The sequence below is a fragment of the Ovis aries genome, chromosome 12 (genome assembly GCF_016772045.2).
Source record: "Ovis aries strain OAR_USU_Benz2616 breed Rambouillet chromosome 12, ARS-UI_Ramb_v3.0, whole genome shotgun sequence".
Classification (NCBI taxonomy): domain Eukaryota; kingdom Metazoa; phylum Chordata; class Mammalia; order Artiodactyla; family Bovidae; genus Ovis; species Ovis aries.
In genome coordinates this window covers 72,265,506-72,283,477 of record NC_056065.1, presented here as the reverse complement: position 1 = coordinate 72,283,477, position 17,972 = coordinate 72,265,506, and the positions used below count along the sequence as shown (strand labels likewise).

Below are 17,972 nucleotides of genomic sequence, written 5' to 3'. Positions count from 1 at the left end.
AATCATTTTAAGTGATACAAGATGCTCTCATGACTTTTAAAGGAAAATCTCAAAACATCCTTCTTACATATTGTCTGAAAGATGAAATTTGTCAGGGGTTTTGTTTTTTAAACAATTACTCCTATGCTTGTGCATGTAAAAAGCAGAAAAATGTTCACCCATGTTTTCTTCTTGCTTTCTGTGTTATTTATATTTAGCTATTTAACCCATTTTAATACATATTTCAAATAAGAGTCTAACTTAAATACTGGGACTTCCCTGTTGATCCAGTGGTTATGATTGGGTGCTTTCACTGCTGTGGGCCCAGGTTCAGTCCCTGTTTGGGGAACTAAGATCCCACAAGCTGGGAGATACAGGCAAGAAAAAAAAAAAAGTAAAATATGTTTTCTTTACCATCACTTTCCCTTTTTGTTCTAAAGTGCATGTGTGAGCACTTCAGAGCCACTACTTTTGTCCTTAGGACAATTTTTTTTTCATTGAGTATATTTTTATTGGAATATAGTTGCTTTACAGTGTTGTTAGTTTCTTCTGCTTAGGAGACTGTTTGGATATTCTGTCAGGACCAGCAGAAATGCCAAGTGTGGCGGAGATGCCAGGGGTACATTTTAGGCAAATAGAAAAAGGCAGTGGGCCTCAGGCATGGCCCTGAAGCTACTTGAGAAGCTCTCTGGAGCTGACACAGTCATTGGAAGATAAATTCCTTTACATAAGCGAGCATATTCTGCTTAGAGATCCTTCAACATAGTGCCGATTCAATCCTGTACAAGCGCTAATGTTTCTATGAAACAGCTCCTCTGTGCGCTTTTGAAGCGTGATTTTGTTCCGGTGAGAGAGAAGGCAAAATGGGCCAGCCGCTCACTTCCGTAGTGTCCTTTTCTCCTGAAGGTTGATCCTGGGACCCCACCGTGGTCGGGACTATCTTTGAATTGTCAGAGGGCAGCACACTTCAGTGATGTGTCAATGAATGGTTCATGGAAATCTGAAATGAGCAAACTGGTTTTGGTTTTCTCTTGGTGACAACCTCTACCTGACCCAGTCACAACACCAGCCCCACAGCAGAACAGAAGTGTTGTTTGGGTTGAAAACATTAGTGTTTTGAGCTTCATGAGTCATAGGGTAGTCTGTAACCTCTGTTTTGAGCACCCTGAAGTCCGCCGCCACATTTGCTGCAGTTTAACAGTAGCAGTCACAGAGCTGGTAAAGAAGTCTGCTCACCATCATTTAAAATTATGTTTGGGGTCGTGTGATGCTCACCTTGCATCTTTAAGAAGCCTCGTAGCCAAATGACTAGTCAGTTTAATTCAGTTGGTCAGTCATGTTCAACTCTTTGCGACCCTGTGGACTGCAGCACACCAGGCTTCCTTGTCCATCACCAACTCCCAGAGCTTGCTCAGACTCCTGTCCATCAAGTTGGTGATGCCATCAACCCATCTCATCCTCTGTCATCCCCTTCTCCTCCTGCCTTCAGTCTTTCCAAGCATTAGGATCTTTCTCAATGAGTCAGTTCTTCGCATCAGGTGGCCCAAATATTGGAGTTTCAGCTTCAGCATCAGTCCTTCCAGTGAATGCTCAGGATTGATTTCCTTTAGGATGGATTGGTTGGATCTCCTTGCAGTCCAGGGGACTCTCAAAGTCTGGCTGAGTCTGATCCCTCGCCATCTCTCACATCACATTTTCCTGTCTGCTCTGGAGAAAGGATATTCACCTTTGTCTGTACTTTGGGCTTCTTACCTCACAGAGTTGTAGTGGGGTATATAATATATGCCACACAGTCAGCTCCATGCCTGGAAACAGTAAGGACTTAGTAGGGGTTAGTTTTTTCCTTCCTTTTCCCAGCCCCACTTCACCTCTGGAGTCAGGGTAACAGGTTTGAGTCCTGGCCCCTCTCCCACCTTGGGGTCACTCACTAACCCTTTCTGAGTTTTTGATGACTTCTCTGACGCTGTCTCCCCCTACTCAGAAGTAGTCAGTGATTCTCTTTTCCTAGGTCAAAGCCAGACTAACCCACCCTGTCCGGGGCCCACAGCAGTAGGTCTTCAGGTTCGTTTGTCCATGGCTTCCTCCAGGGATCTTCCAAGCCTAGGGATTGAGCTCAGATCTCTCGCAATGCAGGCGGATTCTTTTACCGTCTGAGCCACCAGGGAAGCCCTTTTCTATCTCATCTCACCTTTAATCTTTTGTGTCACTGCCAAATGGGTCCTTGTGCTATTTTCCATCTTTCTTCCCACTTCCTGGCTGCTTTTCTTGGCTCGTGTGTTCCCTGTGCATGAAGTGCCCACCTGGCCCCCATATCCAAGCCTGCTCTTTCAAGTCCATCTCAAACGCTGCTTCCTCCATTCTTAGCATGTGTCTCCATTTTGAGCCCATTGTCTTTTTTTTTTTTTAAACATGTTACGCATCAATTATCTCAGTTTTAAAATAATGCAGTGATTGTTCCCGTTTAAAGAAGAGTAAAGCTATGGACTGGGAAAGCTCACTTGCTCGGTGACGGGGCTGAAACCAGTGTCCCTTATCTGCAACCCAAAGACGCAGAGCATGGCAAAGGGGCTGAGCATTTGGGACCATGAATTTAAAAAAAAAATGTTTGAATGAATACATCTTATTTTTCAAAAATGGAACAGGACTTAGCAACTATTTCCTTTTCATTAAATCCATTTATTTATGCAACCAATTAAGTGGTCTAAGCACTGTTTCAGGAACTGGGATGAAAGCAGTGATGAGCTAGACAAAGTCTCTGCCCTCCCTTGCCTGCATTGCAGTGGGTGAAGCCAGAGAGTAAACGAGCACAGCATTGCCCATGCTGCGATGGAAGGGCAAGGCGGGGAACCGCCTTTGATGGCGTGGGCAGGAAGGGCCTCTTGGAGGCAGTAGGTGACACTGAGTGAGAGGCGGGTGAGCTGAAGGAGGCAGTGGGGGAGATCTGAGGCCAGGCTGCTTCAGGCACCAGGGCCCTGAGACCGGAAGGAGCCCACTGAGAAATGGAAGGAGGGGGGAAGCTCGTGGGGCAGGAGGGTGTGGAGCGAGGAGCCAGGAGTCCAAGATGAGTCTGGAAGAAGAGGTGACAGGCAGGCTGTGAAGAAGAACGGGTTCTCTTTTCGATGCAGTTGGTACCACCGTAGGGTTTTAAGTAGGGGAGTAACAGGATGGATCTGTGACAGGCTGAGCTAGAAATTTAGTGACATTAGCCGTTACCATGCTGTTCCCCTGCAAGCTGGAGCTTGGTGACCCAAGAGAAGGCTCTTTGACAGCCAGCTCCTGTGAAAGCCACTCTGTGCTGAGTAACAGTAGCCCCAAATGATCCTTTAATTTCTTTCTGCTTTTGTTTGCTTGGTTTGTTGTACAAGGCATCATGATACGCATGGCCGTGAAACTGGAGGCAGTTGGATGGTGGTGGAACACGGCAGTACGCCTTTGGAGAGAGTGGGCTGGCTCTGGGAAGCCCACTGGGACGGGGTTTGCAGCTTTCTCGTGGGCACGTGTAGCCATCTTCTCATTTGAGCTCCCTCCCTGTGGGGTCTCTGAAGGCCCGGGTCTTAGCCCTCAGCTTCTGTCTCAACGTTGCTGCTCTTGTGTGTAAGCCACCCTCAGGACAGGAGACCTCCGTCTAGAGCACCGATCCCTGCTCTGGGCGGCCGGAAGGAGAGCACCATCTGGTTTGCATATGAAAGCTGCTGCATGATGAGTCGGGATATTCTTCCCTCCTATTCTCCGCTGGTATGTTCTCAGTTTTTGTCGAAAACGCAGCCGCTTCCTGGCTTCCCCCATCACGACTCCTGTCAAAGACAGCGTTTCTCTTTCCCTAGACTCGAACACCTGGAAGGATCTGTGGTCCTTTCCTTTGGAGAATTTTAGGGGAGAAAAGCCTTGATGTCCCGCATTACAGTACTTTTCAGTTCTTAGACGATTTCTCAGATCCACTCTCGCTCCCTTCCTACTCCTACCACTTCTGAGGAAAAACGTTGCAGAATTATTCATCTTCATAGCTGCACTATATCGAGTTGTTATTTAGAAAATCGAGATTAAAAAAGAAACTCTTAAAAAAAAAAAGAAACTCTTTATCCTCCAAGAGTTGAAGTGCATAATTCACTTCCCACCATACATAGCCTTTATCAATATAGATTTTCTGGTGAATAAATGTATCCTTTAAAAAAGTTGAAAGCCCCTGGTGAATTAATTGAGAAAATCTGCAATATCGCCACATAATTTTAAGCGCACAAAGCTCTGGGTCAAGGATGCTGCTGAGCAGGATGGACTGTAAGATCTGTGGTCCAAACCAGCTAAGGCAGAGTATTTATTCAGCAGGACATTTGGTAAGCGGTGGTGGTGTCTTTTTTTTTTTTTTTTTTAACTCTTCCTGATTGCTGGGGATTGTTCTGACTTGTCAGATTTCTGCACCGGATAGACGCCAGAAACTTGCTTTCCTTTGTAATAAAAGTATCAGATTCCTTCTCCCCTCTATTTATTTTAATTTTACTTATTTTTTAATTGGTGGAAAATTGCTTTACAATGTTATGTTGGTTTCTACCATACAACATTGTGAATCAGTCATATATATATATATTCCTTCCCTCCTCAGTCTCCCTCGCCTCCCCCCTTCCCACCACTCTAAGTCATCACAGAGTGCCAGGCTGGGTTCTCTGTGTTATTTAGCAACCTCCCACTGCCTGTCTGTTTCACACATGGTAGTGTATATACGGTCAGTACTACTTTCTCAGGTTGTCCACTCTCACCTTCCTCCGCTGGGTCCACAGGTTCTAGATTCCATATGTATTTGTTCATATGTGATACTTGTTTTTCTCTTTCTGCTTAGCTTATGCTGGGAATGACACAGGAAGGGAGGGGCGTGTGGAATGCGTTCTGGTGAGCCAGGCGGCAGTGCCGTCCAGCAGGTGTCTGGGAGTAGCCACTCGTCTGAGCCCAGTGGCAGGCACAGCAGAGTCCGCATCAGAGCCGTGGTGGTGGGATTTGTCAACAGTGCCTGACTGCCCAGCCCTAAGCCTGGCTTCCAGACCCTCTCTCAGAGGTTGTGCAAGCTGCTGATCCTTCCTTACAAAGTTCCTTTCCTGTTAAAACTAACCAGAGTGGGTTCTGTTATTTGCGATGAAAATATCCGCTGTAGCTACTTAGCCAGTGATGTTTGGGATGTCTCGCTCAGCAGGGGGAGTCCGTGATCTTCACTTGGCTTTGCCCGCCAGCTGCATCGATTCCACGCACCAGAATTGAGCAAAATTGCAGCTATTTTTGCATAACAGAAGCAGCCTATGGAATGGAAAGGGCAGTGGATCAGATACTGAAGGCCGTGGCTCTCGTCTGCTTTACCACTCTCTGGCTGCAGTGATTCTGTGCAAGTCACGTCTCCCCTTGGGGCCTTAGTTTTCTTATTTGTAAAATGAGAAAATAATATACCAAATGAACTCTAAGGTCCCTTCCAATATCAGCAGCCTCTGAGCAGCTTTTATTATTACAGAGCTGCTTCTGTTGTCCAGACCTGCACTATTTAATACAGTAGCTACTAGCCACTTGTGGCTATTAAAGTGTAAATGGTTTAAAATCCAACAGAATCTAGTTCCTTAGCTGCACTGGCCATATTTTAAGTGCTCCATAGCCATGTGTAGCTACTGGCTATCATCTTGGACAAGGCAGATAATAGACCATTTCCATCATCATAGACATTCTTTTAATGAAACACTGGTCTACATGACAATGACATTTGTCTGCTTCCTTTGTAGAGATGCTGGGTGTTCTGTTGTATTTCTGCCTGCTTGCTTGAAAGAGCAACATCCGTCTCATTAGCCACTCACGATTCTTCTCATGGGTGTGCATGTATGCTCAGCTGTGTCAGACTCTTTGCCACCCTGTGGGTTGCAAGCCACCAGCCCTCTGTCCATGGGATTCTCCAGGCAAGAAGACTGGGGTGGGTTACCATTGCCTTCATTCAGCTTGCCCCAAATAGGATTCCTTATCTCTTCTTCCCCTCTCCCAACCTTACACTTTGTCCCATCCCTATTCTCCCCGTCATCTTATAGAGTGGCTCCTCACCCATGTTAACTAAGACAGAAACCTTGGGGTTGGGTTGGAAAGGCTCTTCTTCATCATACCCCCATATCCCCCATTTTGCCCCCTAAATTACATCAGTTCCTCCTGTTAAACATTAACTAACCATGCCTTGTTGGCCCCATTCATATTGTATGGACCGTGATTGACCCTCTCATCGTCTACTTCGCTTCCCGTTGTGAACCTCATCTTTGCTTTCTTCCTCATTCCAGCCTGTCCCCTCAGCCCACCCCCAGGAGAACTGAATCAAAGTACAGTTTACAGAAAACCCAGCAAAAGGCAGTTTTAATCAGCCATTCTCCTCCCTTCACAGCCTTTTCCAGACTTAACCATTGGCCTCATGAGCAGCTGTGTTAAACTTCTTTCTGTTCCCTGAACGAGACTCGCTCATTCATATTCTTCTTGGTATGTGTGTTTGCTTCCTTCTGCCCGTATAGACCTTCTCAGCACCCAGTCTGGAGGTCACCTCTTTCGCAGAGTCCTTGCTGACTCCCTGGAGGAGTCAGGTGCTCCCCATGGGGGTGCTCTGCGTCTCAGAGGTCATGGTCGGTGGCTTGGAGCTCAGACTCTGGCATCGGGCTGCCTGGGTTCGAATGCCGGTTGTGTCACTATTGACTCTGTGACAAATTTGACATCTCTGTGCTTGACTTTCTTCATCGATGTAATGACTGTTCATAATACCTAATTCATGGGCCTCTATGAAGATTCAGTTCAGTCGCTCAGTCATGTCTGACTCTTTGAGACCCCATGAATCACAGTACTCCAGGGCTCCCTGTCCATTACCAACTTGCGGAGTTCACTTAGACTCACGTCCATTGAGTCAGTGATGTCATCCAGCCATCTCATCCTCTGTCGTCCCCTTCTCCTCCTGCCCCCAGTCCCTCCCAGCGTCACAGTCTTTTCCAATGAGTCAACTCTTCTCATGAGGTGGCCAAAGTACTGGAGTTTCAGCTTTAGCATCATTCCTTCCAAAGAAATCCCAGGGTTGATCTCCTTCAGAATGGACTGGTTGGATCTCCTTGCAGTCCAAGGGACCCTCAAGAGTCTTTTCCAATACCACATTTCAAAAGCATCAATTCTTCAGTGCTCAGCTTTCTTCACAGTCCAACTCTCACATCCATACATGACCACGGGAAAAACCATAGCCTTGACTAGATGGACCTTAGTCGGCAAAGTAATGTCTCTGCTTTTGAATATGCTATCTAGGTTGGTCATAACTTTCCTTCCAAGGAGTAGGCGTCTTTTAATTTCATGGCTGCAATCACTATTTGACTTAATATGTTCAAAGTGCTTAAAATGGTGCTCAGCCTAGACCAAGCATTTAATAATTGCTCATTGTTGTCCCCATCACTGTACTGTACTTGACTCCTTCATGTACTGGGATGATAGCAGACTGAATGGTAAGTGATCACACCATCGCAGTTATTTGGGTCATGAAGATCTTTTTTGTACAGTTCTTCTGTGTATTCTTGCCACTCTTGTTAATCTCTTCTACTTGTGTTAGGTCCATACCGTTTCTGTCCTTTATTGTGCCCATCGTTGCATGAAATGTTCCCTTGGTATCTCTGATTTTCTTGAAGAGATCTCTAGTCTTTCCCATTCTATTGTTTTCCACTGTTTCTTTGCATTGATTACTGAGGAAGGTTTTCTTATCTCTCCTTGCTATTCTCTGGAACTCTGTATTCAAACACATATATCTTTCCTTTTTTCCTTTGCCTTTCACTTTTCTCAGTTATTTGTAAGGCCTTCTCGGCTGACCAATTTGCCTTTTTGCATCTTTTTCTTGAGGATGATCACTGCCTCCTGTACAATGTTATGAACCCCTGTCCGTAATTCTTCAGGCACTCTATCAGATGTAATACCTTGATTTTTTTTTTTTTGGTCATTTCCACTGTATAATTATAAGGAATTTGATTTAGGTCATACCTGGATGGTCCAGTGGTTTTCCATATTTTATTCAATTTAAGTCTGAATTTTGCAATAAGTAGCTCATGACGTGAGCCATGGTCAGCTCCTGGTCTTGTTTTTGCTGGCTCTATAGAGCTTCTCCGTCTTCGGCTACAAACAATATAATCAATGTGATTTCTTTTGACTTCTAACTTTGTATTCCAGTCCCCTGTGATGAAAAGGACATCTTTTTTAGGTGTTAGTTCTGGAAGGTCTTGTAGGTTATCATAGAACCCTTCAACTTCAGCTTCTTTGGCATTAGTGCTTGGGGCATAGACTTGGATTATTGTGATATTGAATGTTTTGCCTTGGAAACAAACAGAGATCATTCTGTCGTTTTTGAGATTGCACCAAAGTTCTGCATTTCAGACTCTCTTGTTAATTACAAGGACGACTCCATTTCTTGTAAGGGATTCTTGCCCAAAGTAGAAGATATAATGGTCATCTGAATTAAATTCACTCATTCCTATCTATTTTAATTCGCTGGTTCCTACTCTTGCCATCTCCTGTTTGACCACTTCCAATTTATCTTGATGTATGGACCTAACATTCCAGGTTCCTATGCAGTATTGCTCTTTACAGCCTCAGACTTTAGTTTCACCACCAGACAGTCACAATTGGGCATTGTTTCTGCTTTGTCTCAGCTTCATTCTTTTTATTTATTTTTTAATGGATAATTGCTTTACAGAGTTATGTTTTCTTTCATACCTCAACCTGATTCAGCCACAGGTATCCATATATCCCCTCCCTTTTGAACTTCCCTCCCATCTCCCTCCCCATCTCACCCCTTTAGGTTGATACAGAGCCCCTGTTTGAGTTTTTTAGCCATACTGCAATTTCCCGTGGGCTGTCTAGTTTGCATATGATAATGTAAGTGTCCATGTTCCTCTCTCCATACATCTCCCCCTCTCCCCTTCTCCCCGTGTACATAAGTCTGTTCTCTATGTCTGTTTCTCCGCTGCTGCCCTGTAAGTAAATTCTTCAGTACCATTTTTCTAGATTCTGTGTATATGCATTAGAATATGATATTTATCATTCTCTTTCTGACTTACTTCACTCTGTATAATAGGTTCTAGGTTCATCCACCTCATTAGAACTGACTCAAAGGCACTCCTTTTTATGGCTGAGTAATATTCCATTATGTATATGCACCACAACTTCTTTATCCATTCATCTGTTGATGGGCATCTAGGTTGTTTCCATGTTCTAGCTACTGTAAATAGTGCTGCAGTGAACGATGGGATACTTGTGTCTTTTTAAATTTTGGCTTCCTCAGGGTATATGCCTAGGAGTGGGATTGCTGGGTCCTATGGTGGTTTTATTCCTAGTTTTTAAAGGAATCTCCATACCGTCTTCCATAATGACTGTATCAATTTACATTCCCACCAACAGTGCAAAAGTGTTCCCTTTTCTGCACACCCTCTCCATCATTTATTGTTTGTAGACTTTTTGATGATGGCCATTCTGACCAGTGTGAGGTGATATCTCGTTGTAGTATTGATTTGCATTTCTCTAATAATGAGAAATATTGAGCATCTTTTCATGTGTTTGTTAACCATCTGTATGTCTTATTTGGGAAAATGTCTGTTTAGGTCTCTTTCCCACTTTTTGATTGGGTTGTTTGTTTTTCTGGTATTGAGTTATATGAGTTGCTTGTATATTTTGCAAATTAATCCTTTGTCAGTTGTCTCCTTTGCTGCTATTTTCTCCCACTCTGAGGGCTGTCTTTTCACCTTGCTTATAGTTTCCTTTGCTGTGCAGAAACTTTTAAGTTTAATCAGGTCCCACTTGTTTACCGTTTTTATTTCTATTACTCTAGAAGGTGGGTCATAGAGGATCTTGCTTTGGTTTATGTCATCGACTGTTCTGCCTATGTTTTCCTCTAATAGTTTTGTAGTTTCTGGTCTTACATTTAGGTCTTTAATCCATTTTGAGTTTATCTTTGTGTATGGTGTTAGGAAGTGTTCTAATTGCATTGTTTGACATGTAGCTGTCCAATTTTCCCAGCACCAGTTATTGAAGAGGCTGTCTTAGCCCCATTGTATATTCTTGCCTCCTTTGTCAAAAAGAATGTACCCATAGGTGCATGGGCTTATTTCTGGGATTTCTGTCTTGTTCCGTTGGTCTATGTTTCTGTTTTTGTGCCAGTACCATACTGTCTTAATGACTGTAGCTTTGTAGTATAATCTGAAATCAGGAAGGTTGATTCCTCCAGCTCCATTCTTCATTTTCAAGACTGGTTTGGCTATTCAGTCTTTTGTGTTTCCATATGAATTGTGAATTTTTTTTCTTCTATTTCTGTGAAAAATGTCATTGGTAATTTGATAAAGATCATGTTGAATCTGTAGATTGCATTAGGTAGTATAATCATTTTCACAATATTGATTCTTCATATCTAGGAACATGGAATATCTCTCCAATCTGTCTATGTCATCTTTGACTTCTTTCAACAGTGTCTTATAATTTTCTGTGTACAATTCTTTTGTCTCCTCAGATAAGTTTATTCCTAGATGTTTTATTCTTTTTGTTGCAATGGTGAATGGGATTGATTCCTTAATTTCTCTTTTTGATTTTTCATTGCTAGTATATAGAAATGCAAGTGATTTCTGTGTATTTGTATCCGGCAACTTTGCTAAATTCACTGATTAGTTCTAGTAATTTTCTGATACTATCTTTAGGATTTTCTGTGTACAGTATCATGTCATCTGCAAACAGTGAGAGCTTCACTTCTTTTCCAATATGGATTCCTTTTATTTCTTTTTCTTCTCTGATTGCTACAGCTAGGACTTCCAGAACTATCTTGAATAATAGTGGGGAAAGTGGACCCCCTTGTCTTGTTCCTGATCTTACAGGGAATGCTTTCAGTTTCTCACTGTTGAGAATAATGTTTGCTATAGGCTTATCATATATGGCCTTTACTATGTTGAGGTACGTCTTTCTATGCCAATTTTTTGAAGAGTTTTAATCATAAATGGGTGCTGAATTTTGGCAAAGGCTTTTTCTGCATCTATTGAGATTATCATATGGTTTTTATCTTTCAGTTTGTTAATATGGTGTATCACCTTGATTGATTTGCATATACTGAAGAATCCTTGCATCCCTGAAATAAACCCAACTTGATCATGGTGTATGAACTTTTTGATGTGTTGCTGAATTCTGTTTGCTAAAATTTTGTTGAGGATTTTTGCATCTATGTTCATCAGTGATATTGGCCTGTAGTTTGTGTGTGTGTGTGTGTGTGTGTTGTCTTTGTTTTTGGTATCAGGTTGATGATGGCCTCATAGAATGTGTTTGGAAGTATGTTCCTTCCTCTGCAATATTTTGAAAGAGTTTTAGGATAGGCATTAGCTCTTCTCTAAATGCTTGATAGAATTCTCCTGTGAGCTCATCTGGTCCTGGGCTTTTGTTGCTTTGAGAGATTTTTTTTTAAAATCACAGTTTCAATATCAGTGCTTGTAATTGGTTTGTTCATAAGTTCTGTTTCTTCTTGGTTCACTCTTGGAAGACTGAACTTTTCTAAGAATCTGTCCGTTTCTTCCAGGTTATCCATTTTATTGACATATAGTTGTTGATAATTTCTTATAATACTTTGTATTTCTGCATTGCCTGTTGTAGTCTTTCTTTCTTCATTTCTAATTTTCTTGATTTGATTTCTTCACTCTTTTTTTCTTTCTTAGTCTGGCCAAAGTTTTGTCAATTTTGTTGAACTTCTCAAAACCAACTTTTTGTTTTATTAATCTTTGCTAACTACTGTTTCTTTCATTTCTTTATCATTTAATCCTGCCCGGATCTTTATGATTTCTTTCCTTCTATTAATTTTGGGGTTTTTTTGGTCCTCTTTTTCCAGTTGTTTTAGGTATAAAGTTATGTTGCCTATTTGATGTTTTTCTTGTTTCTTGAGGTAGGATTGTATTGCTATAAACTTCCCTCTTAGAACTGCTTTTGCTGCATCCCATAGGTTTTGAGTTGTCGTGTTTTCATTGTCATTTCAGCCTCTTCATTCTTTCTGGAGCTATTTCTCCACTCTTCTCTAATAGTATATTGGGAACCTACTGACCTGGTGGGTTCATTTTTCAGTGTCATATATTTTGCTTTTTGGTGCTATTCATGGGGTTCACACTGAAACCCATGGTCGACACCGAAATCAGATTGATTATATTCTTTGCAGCCAAAGGTGTAGAAGCTGTATACAGTCAGCAAAAACAAGACCGAGAGCTGACTATGGCTTGGATCATGAACACCTTATTACCAAATTCAGACTAAAATTGAAAAAAGTGGAGAAAACCACTACACCATTCAGGTATGACCTAAATCAAATCCCTTATGACTATACAGTGGAAGTGAGAAATAGATTTAAGGGACTAGATCTGACAGACAGAGTGCCTGATGAACTATGGATGGAGGTTTGTGACATGGTACAGGAGACAAGAATCAAGACCATCCCCAAGAAAAAGCAATGCAAAAAAGCAAAATTGCTGTCTGGGGAGGCCTTACAAATAGCTGTGAAAAGAAGATAAGTGAAAAGGACAGGAGAAAAGGAAAGATATACTCATTTGAATGCAGAGTTCCAAAGAATAGCAAGGAGAGAGAAAGACTTCCTCAGCGATCAATGCAAAGAAATAGAGGAAAACAATAGCGTGGGAAAGACTAGAGATCTCTTCAAGAAAATTAGAGATACCAAGGGAACATTTCATGCAAAGAGGGGCTCAATAAAGGACAGAAATGATATGGACCTAACAGAAGCAGAAGATATTAAGAAGAGGTGGCAAGAATACACAGAAGAACTGTACAAAAAAATCTTCACGACCCAGATAATCATGATGGTGTGATCACTCACCTAGAGCCAGACATCCTGGAATGTGAAGTCAAGTGGGCCTTAGGAAGCATCAGTACGAACAAAGCTAGTGGAGGTGATGGAATTCTCGTAGAGCTATTTCAAATCCTGAAAGATGATGCTGTGAAAGTGCTGCACTCAAAAATGCAGCAGTAACCACAGGACTGGAAAAGGTCAGTTTTCATTCCAATGCCAAAGAATGCTCAAACTTACCACACAGTTGCACTCATCTCACAGGCTAGAAAAGTGATGCTTAAAATTCTCCAAGCCAGGCTTCAGCAGTACGTGAACTGTGAAATTCCTGATGTTCAAGCTGGTTTTAGAAAAGGCAGAGGAATCAGATCAAATTGCCAACATCCACTGGATCATCAAAAAAGCAAGAGAGTTCCAGAAAAATATCTATTTATGCTTTATTGACTACACTAAAGCCTTTGACTGTGTGGATCACAATAAACTGTGGAAAATTCTGGAAGAGATGGGAATGCCAGACCACCTGACCTGCCTCTTGAGAAATCTGTATGCAGGTCAGGAAGCAACAGTTAGAACTGGACATGGAACAACAGACTGGTTCCAAATAGGAAAAGGAGTATGTCAAGCAAGGCTGTATATTGTCACCCTGCTTATTTAACTTCTGTGTAGAGTACATCATGAGAAACGCTGGACTGGAAGAAGCACAAGCTGGAATCAAGATTGCTGGGAGAAAAATCAATAACCTCAGATATGCAGATGACACCACCCTTATGGCAGAAAGTGAAGAAGAACTGAAGAGCCTCTTAATAAAAGTGAAAGAGGAGAGTGAAAAAGTTGGCTTAAAGCTCAACATTCGGAAAACTAAAATCATGGCATCTGGTCCCATCACTTCATGGGAAATAGATGGGAAACAGTGGAAACAATGGCTGACTTATTCTTCTGGGCTCCAAAATCACTGCAGATAGTGATTGCAGCCAGGAAATTAAAGGACGCTTACTCCTTGGAAGGAAAGTTATGACCAACCTACCCACTCTGGTACTCTTGCCTGGAAAATCCCATGGACGGAGGAGCCTGGTGGGCTGCAGTCCATGGGGTCACTAAGAGTCAGACACGACTGAGCGACTTCACTTTCACTTTTCACTTTCATGTATTGGAGAAGGAAATGGCAACCCACTCCAGTGTTCTTGCCTGGAGAATCCCAGGGACGGGGGAGGCTGATGGGCTGCCATCTATGGGGTCACACAGAGTTGAACACAACTGAAGCGACTTAGCAGCAGACAGCATATTATAAAAGCAGAGACATTACTTTGTTAACAAAGGTCCATCTAGTCAAGGCTATGGTTTTTCCAGTGGTCACGTGTGGATGTGAGAGTTGGACTATAAAGAAAGCTGAGCGCCAAAGAATTGAAGCTTTTGAACTGTGGTGTTGGAGAAGACTCTTGAGAGTCCCTTGGATTGCAAGGAGATCCAACCAGTCCATCCTAAAGGAGACCAGTCCTGGGTGTTCATTGGAAGGACTGATGTTGAATCTGAAACTGCAATACTTTGGCCACCTGATGTGAAGAGCTGACTCATTGGAAAAGACCCTGATGCTGGGAAAGATTGAGGGCAGGAGGAGAAGGGGACAACAGAGGATGAGATGGTTGGATGGCATCACTGACTCGATGGACATGGGTTTGGGTAGACTCCGGGAGCTGGTGATGGACAGGGAGGCCTGGCGTGCTGCAATTCATGAGGTCAAAGAGTCGGACACGACTGAGCAACAGAACTGAACTGATGGGGTTCTCAGCAAGAATGCTGAAGTGGTTTGCTATTCCTTTCTCCAATGGACCACATTTTGTCAGAACTCTCCACCATGACCATTCTGTCTTGGATGGCCCTACACGGCATGGTTCATAGTTTCATTGAGTTAGACAGGATTGTGATCAGTTTGATTAGTTTTCTGTGATGGTGGTTTTCATTCTATCTGCCCTCTGGTGGATGAGGATAAGAGGCTTGGGCAAGCTTCCTGATGGGAGAGACTGACTATGGCAAAAACTGGGTCTTGTTCCAGTTGTCAGGGCCATGCTCAGTAAGTCTTTAATCCGTTTTCTGCTGATGGGTGGGGCTTTGTTCCCTTCCTGTAGTTCAGCCTGAGGCCAAACTGTCGTAGGGGTAATGATGGTAATGGGGACCCCTTCAGAAAGAGTTATGCTAGCCTCCCAGGACTGTTGAAGTCTGCACCCCTGACCCCGTGGCAGGCCACTGTCGACCCTTGCCTCTGCCAGAGATTCCCAAGCACAGACAGGCCAGTCTTGGTCAGTCTCTTGTGGGATTACTGGTCCTTTCTCCTGGGTCCTGGTGCACACACGGTTTTGTTGTGCCCTCCAAGAGTCTCTGTTTCCCTAGCCCTGTGGAAGTCTGTGATCAGATCCCACTGGCCTGCAAAGTCAAATTCCCTGAGGGTTCTCAGTCCCTTGGCCATATCCCCTTGTTGGTAAATCTGTTGTGGGGCCTGAACTTTCACAGTAGTGCAAGCACTTCTTTGGTATAATTGTTCTTCAGTTTGTGGGTCGTCTGCTAGGTGGCTCTATGGGGTTAATGGTGACCTCCTCCAATAAGACTTAGACCACACGCCGTGCCTCCCAGGACTGCTATAGCCAGAGCCCCTGAACATGTGCAGGCCACTGCTGACCATGCCTCCACAAAATTGAAGTCACTCAGTCGTGTCCAAGTCTTTGCGACCCTGTGCACTGTAGCCCACCAGGCTTCTCTGTCCTTGGGATTCTCCAGGCAAGAACACTGGAATGGGTTGCCATTTCCTTCTCCAGGGGATCTTCCTGACCTAGGGACTGAACCCAGGTCTCCTGCATTGCAAGCAGACTCTTTAACCTCTGAGCCACCAGGGAAGCCCAGTGCCTCCACAGGAGACCCTCAAACACTCAAAGGCAGGTCTGGCTCAGTCTCCTTTGGGTTTCCTGGGTCCTGGTACACACAGGTTTTGTTTCTGTCCTCCAGGTGTCTCTGGCGGGTATGAGGTTGGGTTTTAAACGTGATTGCTCCCCTCCTCCTGCCTTTTGCAGCTTCTCCATTGCCCTCGCTCCTGGGGTGTCTTTTTTTGGTGGATCCCGACCTTCTCCCGTCAGTGGATGTTCAGTAGCTAGTTGCAATTTCGGTGTTCTCGCAGAAGATGAGCGCACGTCTTTATACTCCACTGTCTTGGATTCCAGATTCCTGGGAAAGTGTGGCTGTAGTTAAAAATTACTTATGCATATGTTACCCTAGCATGTCTGAAGTCCTCAGTTAGACAGTGGAATTGATGTATTGAAGGGAGAAGACCTTCAGTAGAAAAATGCATAGTGTATCCTATTAATTAATATACTAGAATGGGAGGGTACTTTATCACTGATAAGTCAATAACTGTAATAATGTCAACATTTAAGATGAATACTCTTGTATTAATCAGAGAAGATTCATTTGCAATTAGAAAACCTTTACCCAAATGAGAAAAATGGATGATCGTACCATCAGTGAACTAGGAGTTTGGCATACCCTGCAGTCTGTAGGAATGAGAATGTGCTGATGTACCAGGGAGTAGGTATGAAGCTTCAAGTCAGTGTAGTTAGTGATTCTCTTTTGTTTTGGGGGATTGTCAATATCCTGGTGTTCTTGTGGGAATATGTTACTCATTTGAACATTAACAGTGAATAAGTGCCGTCTTGGAACCTTGGGGATGGTTCCAAATGTTAGTTGCCATATAAGATCAAGGTCTGTTGCAGTGAGGACAGTTTCTTCTTTTAAGTTGGTGGACATCACACAGAACATCAAAGCAAGAACAGCTGTGAGGATAGGGGTCAACCTGCTGTGAGGGAGGGACATGGTCAGGTACCGCCTAGTTCCAAAAGATCAATGTTTTCCAAGAGTTGTGGAAAAAAAAATTGCTTCCTGAGTGTAGTGGACATTTCCTTCATACTCTGGCTGTTCAGGACCTTTTGAATGTCTTTCTGGCTTTGCAAAATGCCTGGCCTTCTGAACTCTGCTTCCTCAAAGTACAAGTCAGAAGTCACTTTCTGGGTCTCCTTGGCAGCTCATGCCAGAATGTATCCCAGGCTCTGTATCTCAGATGCATCCGAAGGATAGCTTTGGAAGTGAGTCAGGAGAAGCGTCCCATGGAAATGGTTCTGGCGAGAGTGGCAGTGGCGTCTGCAGTGGGGTCTGCTGGAACCGGCTGGTGGATCAGTCATCTCCCAGCCCGAGTCACTGGCTCACCAGATATCCTGTGACCTGATGCCCTGTAAGAAATTTCTGTTCTGCCTCAGTTAGCCAAAGTGGATTCTATTGTTTACAACTAAAAACTCTGAATGGTATATGAGACTCTTAAGCATGAACAGGACCAGGCCATAACCAGTTCTGTTCTCACAGCAACTCCCCATGCTGATGAGGGACCATGAGAATCTCACGGTAGTTGGATCAAGTTTCATCCTCTTGGTTGTGCTGCCAATTCAAGGCGTTTCTGCTGTACTGTGAGGCATACAAACTTGAAAAATATGGTTACATGAAATGGCACACAAAAAGGATAATAGGATTTATGGAAAAACAGTTGGATAGGTCACCTCAAATATATGAAACACCATCTAGAACACTAAGAAAAACCATAATAATCCTAACAAGACTATCAGCTCAGTTGGAAAGTCACACTGAATTGCTAGGCAACAAATATTCTAGGAGGTATAAGCGTTTGCCTTAAAAGGTGAGGGTATGCATGGATAGAATGGGGGGATGGAGGCTGCTGAGTTCTGAAGATGAGGGTAGAGGGAGGTGGGGATAAGTACTTGGAGGCTTTACCCAAATATGAGTGGTGACAGAGAAGGCTGCCCCTGGATGCTTGTTTTGTGGTGGCCTTTTACACTGCGTCTTTGAGAACTGTGCGCTCCATGGGTCTGTGAGAGAACACGTGACCCAGGCAGGCCAGTGGGAAAATGGAGCAGAAGAACGGGTACCTGGCACAGTGATGTAGTTGGCTTTGTTTGTGAGCTTTGTGTTCGGAGGCTTTTATGTGTATTTACATGCTAGGGGCCTTTTCTGATGATCCAGTGGCTAGGACTCCAAGCTCCCAATGCAGGGGGCCTCGGTTCAATCCCTGGTGAGGGAACTAGATCCCACAGGCCACAAATGAGAAAGATTCTAT

General features: G+C 43.5%; 1 protein-coding gene across 8 annotated transcripts in view; it reads left to right on the top strand.

Annotated features, from left to right (window-relative positions):
- The window catches only part of HHAT (hedgehog acyltransferase), a 375,148-nt gene that overhangs the window by 187,546 nt on the left and 169,630 nt on the right, over positions 1-17,972 (top strand). The window lies entirely within an intron of this gene.